Source organism: Salmo salar, chromosome 01 (assembly GCF_965601325.2).
Source record: "Salmo salar chromosome 01, fSalSal1, whole genome shotgun sequence".
Taxonomy (NCBI): Eukaryota; Metazoa; Chordata; class Actinopteri; order Salmoniformes; family Salmonidae; genus Salmo; species Salmo salar.
This window is the reverse complement of record NC_138291.1, coordinates 183,763,341-183,773,726: the sequence shown is the minus strand read 5'-3', so window position 1 is coordinate 183,773,726 and position 10,386 is coordinate 183,763,341. Positions and strand designations below refer to the sequence as shown.

The following is a 10,386-nucleotide window of genomic DNA, read 5'->3' as shown; positions in this document are numbered from 1 at the left end:
AGCCAAACTTTGATCTGGAAAAAGTAAACAACTATAGGCCTATATCGAATCTCCCACAAAGCTGTTGCGCAGCAACTCACTGCCTTCCTGAAGACAAATAATGTATACAACATGCTTCAGTCTGGTTTTAGACCCCATCATAGCACTGAGAATACACGTTTGAAGGTGGTCAATGACCTTTTAATGGCATCAGACCAAGGCTCTGCATCTTTCGTCGTGCTCCTAGGCCTTAGTAACATTTTTGACACCATCGATCACCACATTCTTTTGGAGAGATTAGAAACCCTAATTGGTCTACAAGGACATGTTCTTGCCTGGGTTTAGAACTTATCTGTTAGAAATACACAGCTGTACATTTCAATGAAAAATGGTGAATCTCCAAAAATTGACTAACATAGAAGCCTATGTTTCAGACATAGGGAAGTGGATGGTGTTTAACTTTTTAACTCAGACAAAACAGAGATGCTAGTTCTAGGTCCCAAGAAACAAAGAGATCTGCTGTTGGATCTGACAATTCATCTGGATGGTTGTACAGTCGTCTCAAATAAAACTGTGAAGGACCTCGGCGTTACCCTGGACCCTGATTCCTCTTTTTCCATCTTCGCAAAAGTCTGAACGTTTTTGTCCAAAAATGATTCAGAAAAACTAATCCATGCTTTTGTCACTTCTAGATTAGACTACTGCAATGCTCTACTCTCCGGCTACCTGGATAAAGCACTAAATAAACTTCAGTTAGTGTTAAACAAGGCTTTCTAGAATACTGACTAGAACCCAAAAATTTGATCATATTACTCCAGTGCTAGACTCTCTACATTGGCTTCCTGTTAAGTCTAGGGCACATTTTTGTTTTACTGCTAATTTACAAAGCATCACATGGGCTTGCTCCTACCTATCTCTCTACCTATCTCTCAGATTTGGTCCTGGCGTACATACCAGTACTACTGCCAAGAGATGAGCTATAGGTGTACCTGCCATAGGAGTCCCATCGAAGCCTACCATTGACTACATATGTGCATACCCAGCGTGCGACAGAGCTGCAGGAGTTGTAACCCTTTTTTGTTGGTTATGTTGTCATAGTTGTGTCTAGGGGGGCATATGGGGGAGGGAATGCTGTCACCTCCAGGTAGGTGTTTGTCCCCCTGTGTGCTGAAGGTGTCAGGTTCTTGGCCAGTTCTGGCATTTATGTCTCCATAGACTAGTACATGTCCCTGGGCCTGGAAATGATTTATTTCCCCCTCTAGGATGGAGATGCTGTCTTCATTAAAGTATGGGGATTCTAGTGGGGGGATATAGGTAGGATGAAGAAGCTGTCTTCATTAAAGTATGGGGATTCTAGTGGGGGGATATAGGTAGGATGGAGATGCTGTCTTCATTAAAGTATGGGGATTCTAGTGGGGGGATATAGGTAGGATGGAGAAGCTGTCTTCATTAAAGTATGGGGATTCTAGTGGGGGGATATAGGTAGGATGGAGAAGCTGTCTTCATTATAGTATGGGGATTCTAGTGGGGGGATATAGGTAGGATGGAGAAGCTGTCTTCATTAAAGTATGGGGATTCTAGTGGGGGGATATAGGTAGGATGGAGAAGCTGTCTTCATTAAAGTATGGGGATTCTAGTGGGGGGATATAGGTAGGATGGAGAAGCTGTCTTCATTATAGTATGGGGATTCTAGTGGGGGGATGCAGGTAGCTCTCTCTCTCGTCCTCTCTGTTCCTGCAGTACGGTGAGTGTTGGCTAGGGGGTGCTGTGTCGTCACAGAGAGACAGTGTTATGCTAATGTTTTCCTCTCGCTCTCTCTCTCTCTCTCTCTCTCTCTCTCTCTCTCTCTCTCTCTCTCTCTCTCTCTCTCTCTCGCCAGGGCTTGTCACATGGGGAGTCTTTTAAATGCTTTAGTCTCCTCAGCCAGTACAGAGCCAGACACTGACAGAGAGACACAGAGAGCTCAGCTCGTCCTGCTCACACATCAACCTACCTTCTTAACCTACAACAACTTTCTGGATTGGAGAAACACACATTGTCATTAATACAGAGGAGAGAGGAACAGGATAGCGAGAGTGCACAAGAGGAGAGCGCAAAATATTTCAAGTGAGTACCTGCTTTCATTGTGCTTTGCTGTGTGGTTCTGCTGGATCTGTCGGTCTGTTGGAGGTTGAAGGAGAGTTGACAGAGAGATTAAACATATGGATGTCTGTCTTCTTCATAATCAGATGATTTGAATAGTTCAGGATGGATGGAAGGACAGTGGATTGCAGCTTGGATCACATGGAACTACAGCTTCTGTGTTCTAGCTTTATCTGGGGCTTTCATTCAAACACATACTGATCCTCAGTGATCATCTATGGTCTAATTCATTCAAACACATACTGATCCTCAGTGATCATCTATGGTCTAATTCATTCAAACACATACTGATCCTCAGTGATCTATTGAATGTATTCAGGTGGAAACAGTTGTGTTGCATCTTGGACCTGCTATTAATGAAATGCACTTTTGCTCAGCTGCCCACTCGCTATCAAAAAAAAGCAGTTCTCTCTCTCTCTCTCTCTCTGGCCACGCTGTTACAAAGTAGATGCTTTGCAAAGGGAGAGAGAGAGAGCGGAGGGAGCCGGGGCGAGAGCGCTAGGAGAGAGCGAGAGAGAAAGACAGGAATTAGGCAGAGAGTGGAGGGCATTGAAGTAAGTGACACTGGCCAGACAATTAGCTGAGGATTCCGATGTGTGGCCCTTTCTCTCCCTGTGGCCCCATGGCAGAGGTCAGGGGACAGGATGACCCTTGTCAATTCTCCAGCAGGGAACCCATTATCCTCCTCTGATTGATTCGTTTTAGTGAAAATCCCTTCTTTCTCTTCCTCTGTTTTTGTATATGTTATTGCATATCTGGTGTTGTATATCAGTTACTGTATATCTGGTGTTGTAAATCAGTTACTGTAAATCTGGTGTTGTATATCAGTTACTGTATATCAGTTACTGTATATCTGGTGTTGTATATCAGTTACTGTATATCTGGTGTTGTATATCAGTTACTGTATATCTGGTGTTGTATATCAGTTACTGTATATCTGGTGTTGTATATCAGTTACTGTATATCTGGTGTTGTATATGAGTTACTGTATATCTGGTGTTGTATATCATTTACTGTAAATCTGGTGTTGTATATCAGTTACTGTATATCTGGTGTTATATATCAGTAACTGTATATCTGGTGTTGTATATCAGTTACTGTATATCTGGTGTCACGTTCTCTTAATTTATTGATATTTCATGACTGGAAGCTGGTCGTTAGGTGACATTTCTGGACTGGGAGCTGGTCGTTAGGCAACATTTCTGGACTGGGAGCTGGTCGTTAGGCAACATTTCTGGACTGGGAGCTGGTCGTTAGGTAACATTTCTGGACGGGGAGCTGGTCGTTAGGTAACATGTCTAATGGTGATCCTGACCCAGCCCCAAGTAAACCAATTCACTAGCTTTAGCCCAGCCGCATGTTCCTTACTCTCTACCCGATACCCCTTACCCCTCTAACCTCTGCCCCCTACTACATACCCTCTACCCCATATCCCCTACCCCATACCCTCTATCACATGCCCCATACCCAGTCTGATTGATGCCCCTCTGAGAGGAGAGAGAGAGAGGACACTAACAGTCTGATTGATGCCCTCTGAGAGGAGAGAGAGAGGACACTAACAGTCTGATTGATGTCCTCTGAGAGGAGAGAGAGAGAGGACACTAACAGTCTGATTGATGCCCTCTGAGAGGAAAGAGAGAGAGGACACTAACAGTCTGATTGATGCCCTCTGAAAGGAGAGAGAGAGAGAGAGAGAGAGAGGACACTAACAGTCTGATTGATGGCCCTCTGAGAGGAGAGAGAGAGAGGACACTAACAGTCTGATTGATGCCCTCTGAGAGGAGAGAGAGAGAGGGAGAGAGAGGACACTAACAGTCTGATTGATGCCCTCTGAGAGGAGAGAGAGAGAGGACACTAACAGTCTGATTGATACCCTCTGAGAGGAGAGAGAGAGAGGGAGAGAGAGGACACTAACAGTCTGATTGATGCCCTCTGAGAGGAGAGAGAGAGGGAGAGAGAGGACACTAACAGTCTGATTGATGCCCTCTGAGAGGAGAGAGAGAGAGGGAGAGAGAGGACACTAACAGTCTGATTGATGCCCTCTGAGAGGAGAGAGAGAGAGGACACTAACAGTCTGATTGATGCCCCTCGGAGGAGAGAGAGAGAGAGAGAGAGAGGACACTAACAGTCTGATTGATGCCCTCTGAGAGGAGAGAGAGAGAGGACACTAACAGTCTGATTGATGCCCCTCAGGAGTGAGAGAGAGGACACTAACAGTCTGATTGATGCCCTCTGAGAGGAGAGAGAGAGAGGACACTAACAGTCTGATTGATGCCCCTCTGAGAGGAGAGAGAGAGAGGACACTAACAGTCTGATTGATGCCCCTCAGGAGTGAGAGAGAGAGAGGACACTAACAGTCTGATTGATGCCCTCTGAGAGGAGAGAGAGAGAGGACACTAACAGTCTGATTGATGCCCCTCTGAGAGGAGAGAGAGAGAGGGAGAGAGAGGACACTAACAGTCTGATTGATGCCCTCTGAGAGGAGAGAGAGAGAGGACACTAACAGTCTGATTGATGCCCTCTGAGAGGAGAGAGAGAGAGAGGACACTAACAGTCTGATTGATGCCCCTCTGAGAGGAGAGAGAGAGAGGACACTAACAGTCTGATTGATGCCCCTCAGAGGAGAGAGAGAGAGGGAGAGAGAAGACACTAACAGTCTGATTGATGCCCTCTGAGAGGAGAGAGAGAGAGGACACTAACAGTCTGATTGATGCCCCTCTGAGAGGAGAGAGAGAGAGGGAGAGAGAAGACACTAACAGTCTGATTGATGCCCTCTGAGAGGAGAGAGAGAGAGGACACTAACAGTCTGATTGATGCCCCTCTGAGAGGAGAGAGTGAGGGAGAGAGAGGACACTAACAGTCTGATTGATGCCCTCTGAGAGGAGAGAGAGAGAGGGAGAGAGAGGACACTAACAGTCTGATTGATGCCCCTCAGGAGAGAGAGAGAGGACACTAACAGTCTGATTGATGCCCCTCAGGAGTGAGAGAGAGGACACTAACAGTCTGATTGATGCCCCTCTGAGAGGAGAGAGAGAGAGAGGACACTAACAGTCTGATTGATGCCCCTCTGAGAGGAGAGAGAGAGGGAGAGAGAGGACACTAACAGTCTGATTGATGCCCTCTGAGAGGAGAGAGAGAGAGGGAGAGAGAGGACACTAACAGTCTGATTGATGCCCCTCAGGAGAGAGAGAGAGGACACTAACAGTCTGATTGATGCCCCTCAGGAGTGAGAGAGAGGACACTAACAGTCTGATTGATTCCCCTCAGGAGTGAGAGAGAGAGAGGACACTAACAGTCTGATTGATGCCCCTCTGAGAGGAGAGAGAGAGAGAGAGAGAGAGGACACTAACAGTCTGATTGATGCCCCTCAGGAGTGAGAGAGAGGACACTAACAGTCTGATTGATGCCCCTCTGAGAGGAGAGAGAGAGAGAGAGAGAGAGGACACTAACAGTCTGATTGATGCCCCTCAGGAGTGAGAGAGAGGACACTAACAGTCTGATTGATGCCCTCTGAGAGGAGAGAGAGAGGACACTAACAGTCTGATTGATGCCCTCTGAGAGGAGAGAGAGAGGACACTAACAGTCTGATTGATGCCCCTCGGAGGAGAGAGAGAGAGGACACTAACAGTCTGATTGATGCCCCTCAGGAGAGAGAGAGAGGACACTAACAGTCTGATTGATGCCCCTCAGGAGTGAGAGAGAGGACACTAACAGTCTGATTGATGCCCCTCGGAGGAGAGAGAGAGAGGACACTAACAGTCTGATTGATGCCCCTCAGGAGAGAGAGAGAGGACACTAACAGTCTGATTGATGCCCCTCAGGAGAGAGAGAGAGGACACTAACAGTCTGATTGATGCCCTCTGAGAGGAGAGAGAGAGGAGTGAGAGAGAGGACACTAACAGTCTGATTGATGCCCCTCTGAGAGGAGAGAGAGAGGGAGAGAGAGAGAGAGAGGACACTAACAGTCTGATTGATGCCCTCTGAGAGGAGTGAGAGAGAGGACACTAACAGTCTGATTGATGCCCTCTGAGAGGAGTGAGAGAGAGGGAGAGAGAGAGAGAGGGAGAGAGAGGACACTAACAGTCTGATTGATGCCCCTCGGAGGAGAGAGAGAGAGGACACTAACAGTCTGATTGATGCCCCTCTGAGAGGAGAGAGAGAGAGGGAGAGAGAGGACACTAACAGTCTGATTGATGCCCCTCGGAGGAGAGGAGAGAGAGAGAGGGAGAGAGAGGACACTAACAGTCTGATTGATGCCCCTCTGAGAGGAGAGAGAGAGGGAGAGAGAGGACACTAACAGTCTGATTGATGCCCCTCGGAGGAGAGGAGAGAGAGAGAGGGAGAGAGAGGACACTAACAGTCTGATTGATGCCCCTCTGAGAGGAGAGAGAGAGGGAGAGAGAGGACACTAACAGTCTGATTGATGCCCCTCGGAGGAGGGAGGGAGAGAGAGGGAGAGGGAGGACACTAACAGTCTGATTGATGCCCCTCAGGAGTGAGGGAGAGGGAGAGAGAGAGGGAGAGAGAGAGGACACTAACAGTCTGATTGATGCCCTCTGAGAGGAGAGAGAGAGAGGACACTAACAGTCTGATTGATGCCCCTCTGAGAGGAGAGAGAGAGAGGGAGAGAGAGGACACTAACAGTCTGATTGATGCCCCTCTGAGAGGAGAGAGAGAGAGGGAGAGCTGCTTTTGACCTGGGTTGCCCTACTCCCTACATAGTGCACTATTTTTCACCAGAGCCCTACCAAAGCCCTACAGCGCACTAAATAGGGACTAGGGTTTGATTCAACTCCGCTCCCCTGTTTCTTCGCTACAGGTGTGATTAAAGCCCAGGGGTATAATTTCTTAACATTGTCTAGAAACTGTTCTAAAATACTACTTACGAACTGAATGTTGAATGTTGGTGTGCATAAAGAAGTGAGATGTAGCCAGGCTGTATCACATCAGGCCGTGATTGGGAGTCCCATAGGGCGGCGCACAATTGGCACATCGTTGTCCAGGTTTGGCCGGCGTAGGCCGTCATTGTAAATAAGCATTTGTTCAAAACTGACTTGCCTCGTTAAATAAAGGTTCAGTTAAAAAAAAAAACTGTGAGAGTGATACACACACCGGTCGTAGATAGCCACTGATATATAACAGCTGTTCTCAGCTTCAGGTCAAAATCATCCCTTTAAAGCCTGTGGGGAAAATATAACATACCGGTCGTAGATAGCCACTGATATATAACATACCATGAATACAACAGGAAAACCAAATAAAGCTTTTTTTTCAGACTGAAACAGAGATGCTACCATCAGATATTGAATAGAGATGCTACCATCAGATATTGAATAGAGATGCTACCATCAGATATTAAACAGAGATGCTACCATCAGATATTGAATAGAGATGCTACCATCAGATATTAAATAGAGATGCTACCATCAGATATTGAATAGAGATGCTACCATCAGATATTGAATAGAGATGCTACCATCAGATATTAAATAGAGATGCTACCATCAGATATTGAATAGAGATGCTACCATCAGATATTAAATAGAGATGCTACCATCAGATATTAAATAGAGATGCTACCATCAGATATTGAATAGAGAAGCTACCATCAGATATTGAATAGAGATGCTACCATCAGATATTGAATAGAGATGCTACCATCAGATATTGATTAGAGATGCTACCATCAGATATTGAATAGAGATTCTACCATCAGATATTAAATAGAGATGCTACCATCAGATATTAAATAGAGATGCTACCATCAGATATTGAATAGAGATTCTACCATCAGATATTGAATAGAGATGCTACCATCAGATATTGAATAGAGATGCTACCATCAGATATTGATTAAAGATGCTACCATCAGATATTAAATAGAGATGCTACCATCAGATATTGAATAGAGATGCTGGTGTCAGATATTGAATAGAGGTGCTGGTGTCAGATATTGAATAGAGGTGCTGGTGTCAGATTTGAATAGAGGTGCTGGTGTCAGATTTGAATAGAGGTGCTGGTGTCAGATTTGAATAGAGGTGCTGGTGTCAGATTTGAATAGAGGTGCTGGTGTCAGATTTGAATAGAGGTGCTGGTGTCAGATTTGAATAGAGGTGCTGGTGTCAAATTTGAATAGAGGTGCTGGTGTCAGATTTGAATAGAGGTGCTGGTGTCAGATTTGAATAGAGGTGATGGTGTCAGATTTGAATAGAGGTGATGGTGTCAGATTTGAATAGAGGTGATGGTGTCAGATTTGAATAGAGGTGATGGTGTCAGATTTGAATAGAGGTGCTACCATCAGATATTGAAAACAACCAAAAGTTTTTTGGGGGGCTCGTTCAGTTTTGCTTTGACCATGAAAAAAAAACGAAACCATAGCTACATAGAGAGGACCATTCGGATTATTCAGGTTGCTATAACAAACATCCTTCAAATGAGTCGGCAACACTCACCAATAGGCCGTCCATCCTCAACAGCCCCCTCCTGTAGATGTACAGACCAACATTGCTGTTCTGCAGAATGAACGAGTCGTTCATACCACCTGGCCACCGCATTCAGCTGCGACTTTCTGTTTACACAGTTGAAATCGTTTTGGGACGGTGCTTTAAAGGAGATGTGGGTGCCTTCTGTTGCTGTGTTCGTATTTGAGAACCAGTTGATGGCATCATGGCAAAGAAACCCTCTTGACTTCCACCTGTTGTGCGAGGGTGTATGGACATTGTATGTGTTTCTGTTCTTTTTGGTGACGATTGCATCAACAAAAATTGACTCATCGAGGGCTGTGAGATGCCGATCGGCAAACTCCCACTGGAAAAAGCCCGTTGCCAAAAAACCCGAGGGTGGATAGCCCTGGAATGTCATGTTTGCATTTTTAAATTATATCTTTAATCCTACAAGATTGGTTTTGGGATACGATATCTGATGAGCCAATCTGTACTTTCTGCTAAAAAAAAAGTCCCACCGGTCTCTGAAAACTCGTTAATCTACGAAATGCAGCGTGTGCGAAATCTTCCAACAGAGCAAAATTAGCCGTCTCTCATTGTATTTCCCATTATCTCAGTGTTTTATAGTATTTACGCAACCGTTCCACTTTCACACATGCCTCTAATTTAAAGAATGACTTTATATGGATTATCATCGTAATAAATGCACAAATGTGGTCAGATTATATATATCATGTCACGATATGTAGCATGAATTCACAATGGAAATAAAATGAAATATATATATTTTTTTGAATTACTACTCTCACAATTGTACACATTTTCAACATTCTATGCATGACAAGCAGGTCGCTCACTCCACCACTTGGCAAAGGGCCATGGCTGTACGTACATTTACGTACACTCTCAAGCAGACATTCACTTGCGTTTTCACAGTGATTTGTGCCTACGCTGATTGGAGCCCAGGTATTTTTCTAAGGTTTGATTGGAGCCCAGGTATTTTTCTAAGGTTTGATTGGAGCCCAGGTATTTGTCTAACATGTGATTGGAGCCCAGGTATTTTTCTAAGGTTTGATTGGAGCCCAGGTATTTTTCTAAGGTTTGATTGGAGCCCAGGTATTTTTCTAAGGTTTGATTGGAGCCCAGGTATTTTTCTAAGGTTTGATTGGAGCCCAGGTATTTGTCTAAGGTTTGATTGGAGCCCAGGTATTTGTCTAAGGTTTGATTGGAGCCCAGGTATTTGTCTAAGGTTTGATTGGAGCCCAGGTATTTTTCTAAGGTTTGATTGGAGCCCAGGTATTTGTCTAAGGTTTGATTGGAGCCCAGGTATTTGTCTAAGGTTTGATTGGAGCCCAGGTATTTTTCTAAGGTTTGATTGGAGCCCAGGTATTTTTCTAAGGTTTGATTGGAGCCCAGGTATTTTTCTAAGGTTTGATTGGAGCCCAGGTATTTTTCTAAGGTTTGATTGGAGCCCAGGTATTTGTCTAAGGTTTGATTGGAGCCCAGGTATTTGTCTAAGGTTTGATTGGAGCCCAGGTATTTTTCTAAGGTTTGATTGGAGCCCAGGTATTTGTCTAACATGTGATTGGAGCCCAGGTATTTTTCTAAGGTTTGATTGGAGCCCAGGTATTTTTCTAAGGTTTGATTGGAGCCCAGGTATTTTTCTAAGGTTTGATTGGAGCCCAGGTATTTGTCTAAGGTTTGATTGGAGCCCAGGTATTTTTCTAAGGTTTGATTGGAGCCCAGGTATTTTTCTAAGGTTTGATTGGAGCCCAGGTATTTTTCTAAGGTTTGATTGGAGCCCAGGTATTTTTCTAAGGTT

At 44.9% G+C, this 10,386-nt stretch overlaps 1 protein-coding gene across 2 annotated transcripts in view; it reads left to right on the top strand.

The window, feature by feature from the left end:
• Positions 1-1,903: 1,903 nt before the first annotated feature.
• Positions 1,904-10,386, top strand: part of LOC106572571 (ciliary neurotrophic factor receptor subunit alpha) — a 329,676-nt gene continuing 321,193 nt past the window's right edge. For both annotated transcript variants that reach the window (XM_045694243.2, XM_082957103.1), the window contains exon 1: positions 1,904-2,085. The gene's annotated coding sequence lies outside the window, so the exon portion shown is untranslated. The remainder of the gene's footprint in view (positions 2,086-10,386) is intronic.